Raw genomic sequence first — 4,795 nt, 5'->3', positions numbered from 1 at the left:
AACCAAGGAATAAAGTGAAGATGGTGCTACTGAACTAGAAACAGGAAAAAAAATAGACTATATAACTAAGAGTGCAGTGTATCAAATGCAATATTAAACTAAACAACAAACAAAAAGGGAAATTCAGATTAAACACTGGATCTGTAGGCTGTCTGTGAAACTGAATCTGAAATTAGGAGTGGACTAGTGATTTATGACCGTGCTATCTTGTGTATTATAGAGACCTCCTTTAAAATGTCTTCAAAATGGGCTCTTCAAAGTGGACAATGAAAATACTTAAGGTTCTGGAGCTACAGGGAAACAGTGATTCTCCTGATGTGTTTTGGTTGTGTGAAATGAGCATGTTTAATAAAACCAAACCAGTTATGCCTTGTGCCTCCACCTTGTCACTTTTTGCATCTCAGTCACTAGCATTTTGCCAGAATACTTGGAATGTGCATAACAGCAAATATTACAGTGTGCTGAGATACAAGCAGTATCAAGTGGATTACCTTCTCCATCCTTACAGACTTGGTGAAGGTTTACAATGGGGATCCTGTCAATTCTTCAGCCAACATGCAGGTGTTTTTCCAAGGTCCAACCAGGTTAGCTATTTTGGCTAATTTTTTAACTGCCAGTTACTTTTTCCTTTATCGCTGATGATGGTTATTATGTGGATCATCAAAACTTGCTTTCTTCTTCACCAGTAATTGTCTAATTTGTCTAATCCTTGGCTAGCCTAATGGGGATTTTAAGTGCCAATGCCTCTGCCCTACGCCTGCTTAATATATTATCAGGTCCCACAGGGATAAAGAGACACTTTATCTTCCTGTATAAATCAACTCAAAACTCTTTGCTATTGCCTTAAGAGGAAAACATCTTTCTAATGTAATGTTATGCAAAAACAAAAACCAAAACAAATCAATCAAACAAAAAACTTTAGTTTGGTGGCCTGTTAGATGCTCTGTAGCCATATGGCTATATTATAGTAGTCTAAGCATTTCTGGCCAGTTACATTTTGGCAGCAAAAGCATCTTTGTGACAAATCAGCAAAGAAGCTAACAATTACTACTATTACTCAAATGCTGTGTTAATTACTGCTTTTGTCTCAGTGCTCTTAAAAATCTTTTTCCCCAGCTTCTCAAATCTCTGTTTTTGTCTCTAGTCTTTATATGCCTGTGTTTATTATTTATATTGCTTTTTGGCTTTCTTTTCCTTCACCCCGGAATAATAAAGTAAAATTAACAAGATAAGGCCAGCAGATGCACAAGGAAAAGTCATCATGTCTCTGACATAGCTTTCAATACTAATTAAACTGGACTATCTCAAAAGATAATCCATTCAGTTTCTGTGAGGGTGCATTCATTAGTACGTCTGCTGATGGCGGCACTTACAGAAGAGATCTTTGTAGGAGGAATTAGTTACTGCCAATCTAGAGGTTCATTAGTGTTGACATGGGACTTCCCCCAAAAGGTATGCTTATTTTTTAATTAACAAGACATTCTTTAAGCCACATTGTTTTGGCTCACAGTTTTTCCCAAATCCTGGGATGTTATTTTATAACAGTAGTAGAAAACCATCTACAATAATGCTTCTTGCAGATCTAAGGTTCCTTATTGCACACTTTTTAGTCTACCACGCACAATAAAAATGGTATTGAGGAGCTGGTACTGTTTTATTTCTTTGAGGTGCCTTTTTCATTTTTTTTATTTATATTTTTTATATAGTAACAAATTTGCGGCCAATTCCAGAAGAGGGAAAACAAAATAAAAAGAAGAAAAAAATCATTCTCCGAATGTCAAGTGGGAATCAGCGTGAGGATAATTTGAGCTCCTAGAAGACACATACTACCAATATATGAGGTTGTATGTTAAGGATGAGAAAATGCAAAGTTATGATACATAGAAGACTACAGCAAAGACATTGTTACTAAAACATTTTAATATCTATCTAATGTATTGGTTTTCCTTAACAGTATATTATATTTTTATGTAAGACTTTTTTATTTTTTATTTTTTTAATTTTCAAGAAACAAAGAAGGAGCTGTATTTCAAGAATAAACCACAGTGAAAAACAATTGCAGTCATTGTATTAAGGCACTTTTTTTCCTCTTAAATTCTGCTTCCACCTGCTGGGCAGTGAGAGGTATGCCACTGTGACAATAGCGTCCTGCCAACAGCAACATTGCCAATGCTGTGCTGAATATCCAGACATGGTACCTGAGGCCAGGATAAAAGGACGTTATAACTTTTATAATACCAAATACACTATATTATATATACTATATATAACTTTTATAATACTCTAACATTATAACTAATAAATTGCAATTATGACTTTAAAAAGCTGATAAATAAGTGGCAGAGCTGCAATGCAGATGAAAAATATCTATTCCTTACATACAGAGCGTCCAGAAAGTTGTTGCAGAATCTCGTTGAAGCGATTTCACTTATGGATGTAGTCATGCCTAAGTGGTGGAAATGTGAGCAAAATGCTATGATGACTGACAGGCTTCCACACACATCTGGTGCTGTCCAGAGCTATTCCTTTGATGCCAGGGCATTTGCTGGAGAAAACAAAAATGTTTTTATTGAAGTATTTTTGTTTCACATATTTTTCCAGTGACTTTGCTCCCTTTCTAAATTAGAGAGAGATTAATGTACCATCTGTATTTTTGCTGGAGCAAAAAACGTTGGCACAAGTATTAATGACAGGGGATTTAACTCAGCTTCCAGGTGGCATCAGTAGAATGCCTCTAGCCCACCATGAACCTGGAGCTTTACTCAGATACTCAATGTTTCTGCTTTGGAGCTCAGCGTAATGTGTATCCTGAAAATGGTAGCTTATTTTTCCTGTTCTGACAATCAGACACCCACTCCCGCCCACCATGACTGAAATACAAATCATATCAGCTTTTCTGAAAAAGAAATGGAAAATACAGGCTGCATTATGCAAGTCCAGGCACTGGAGGACTGATAATGAGAACCTGAAGCTATGGATTTATTGGCCAGCTGGGTGATCAGAAACAGCCATTGTAAAAAATGGCAAATCCTTTTTTTTTTTTTTTTTTTTTTTTTTCCTCAGCAAAGTTTTAAGAACCCAGACCTGTAAACTCCAAGCCCTAAAGCAAGTCGATAAGCACGTACAGTAGCAATGCAGAAAAAGAAGAAAACGACATCAAACAGATTAAAATGAGCTCCACCTTTCCCTGCTCTATTTTTAGCTGGGAATTCCTAGAGGAGATCAAAGCAACACAACACTGTGTGAGTCGATACTGCCTTACAGAAAGGCTCTGGACCTCATCCGTGGCTCATGGTTTTCATGTCGTGATTTTATTAGTCTTCTTCCAGTTAGGTAAAATCATTTACAAACTTCATCACGGTTTTCATGTTTTATTTTAGAAGCAAAACGAGCCCGACGCTTCACAGGCAGCTCCAAGCCAGCCCCCACTAACCCCGCCACTGCGCCGAGCGCCGTCCTGACTGGAAAACTACATCTCCCAGGAGACGTTGCGGCCAGATAGACCGGGAGCGGGCGCGCTCCTCGCGCGGTGTACGCTGGGACTTGGAGTTTCGGCCGTCCCGCCCTTCCACCGCGCTGCGCAGGGCTCTCCTCCCAGAGGCGCGCAGAAGCGCGGGAAACTCCGTCCTCCGCGCCCTGACGTCACGTAGCCAGGCCCGGGCGGCGCATCCGCAAGCGCGGAAGGGCACCCACGAGCCGTGTTACTACGGCAACGGTGCGTATCCATCCGCCGAGCCCGCCTCCCGCACCGTGGCGGCGCCTCCAAGATGGCGGCGGCGGCGGTTGGGGTCGGGCTGTGAGGCCCGCGGGCAGCGCCGCGCTCCGGAGCCCGCCGCTCCTCCCCGCTGCTGGAAGGCGACACCCGCGGCCGGGGCCGGAGGAGCGACCGGGCCCGGGCCGCCACCCCTCCGCCGCGGGGTGAGGCTGCGGAGCCGCCCGCTCCGCGCTGCCCGGCGGCGGGAGGAGGCCGCGGGGCGGGCCCCGGGCTGCCGCAGGCTGCGCTGCTCCGGGCTGGGTGAGGGCACGGGGGGGCTTCTCCCTCGGCTGCTGCCGCTTGGCCGTGCAGTGAGCTTGCAGGGGCTGTGCGGGCGTTCGGTGAGTTCAGGCTCGCCGAGGAGCTGCATTGAAAGCCGGCTGTGCGGCCGGCTTCGGTCTGCGTGGCCCTGTGAGGGATTTTTACAACGGTTGGGTTTTGCCGTTAACCTTTCTCTTTCCGAAGTTCCCAAGCGAAGGGCTTTTCGAGGGTAGTGCGGTTGGGATGAGTGCTGTTGGGAAAACGTGCCAGCAGATCTATTGCAGATAAAAATACTGGAAAAAAAAAAATAAAAATTGTAAATTTGTATCTTTAATATATTAGTATCTCTTGTGATGCTTCCGAGCAATTCTTATATTGCTGTAGCATGCGCAAAATGTGTGTGATCCTAATCATGTAAATGCTCTGACAGGTAAAAGTTTTGACAGTGATTTGCCATGTTACCTGAGTGTTGCTGGAGTAAAGGTACTTGAGAGGTGGTTTTTTCCAGTTCCTGCTAATCACCGTAAGGCAGTATGCACATGCTCGAGCACAGCTTTTGTACGGATTCCCTAACGTGCAAGGAGCTAAGATTGCGACTGGGTTGCTGGATGCAGAAATAGGGTGATGGGAGGGCACCAGAGCTTTTATAAGAGGATTTTGTCTGGCTGGTGAAATGTAAAGTAAGGCAAACCACTAATCAGTGAAGTGTGAGGGATAAAAAGCACAGCTGCTTCTGTGAGAGTTTCATTCCCAAGAAGAAAGCTGGCTGAGCTTCCATGT

The 4,795-nt window shown here is 43.4% G+C and overlaps 1 protein-coding gene across 9 annotated transcripts in view; it reads left to right on the top strand.

Moving 5' to 3' along the window:
• Positions 1 to 3,572: 3,572 nt before the first annotated feature.
• Positions 3,573 to 4,795, top strand: part of PCM1 (pericentriolar material 1) — a 42,041-nt gene continuing 40,818 nt past the window's right edge. For 7 of the 9 annotated variants that reach the window (XM_035324518.1, XM_035324517.1, XM_035324514.1 and 4 more), the window contains exon 1: positions 3,726 to 3,918. The gene's annotated coding sequence lies outside the window, so the exon portion shown is untranslated. The other 2 variants (XM_035324512.1, XM_035324513.1) reach the window with 2 other exon arrangements.

The sequence above is a fragment of the Oxyura jamaicensis genome, chromosome 4, assembly GCF_011077185.1.
Source record: "Oxyura jamaicensis isolate SHBP4307 breed ruddy duck chromosome 4, BPBGC_Ojam_1.0, whole genome shotgun sequence".
In the NCBI taxonomy this organism is placed as follows: Eukaryota; Metazoa; Chordata; class Aves; order Anseriformes; family Anatidae; genus Oxyura; species Oxyura jamaicensis.
Note: the sequence above shows the minus strand (reverse complement) of the source record. Positions and strands in the feature narration are given on the sequence as shown.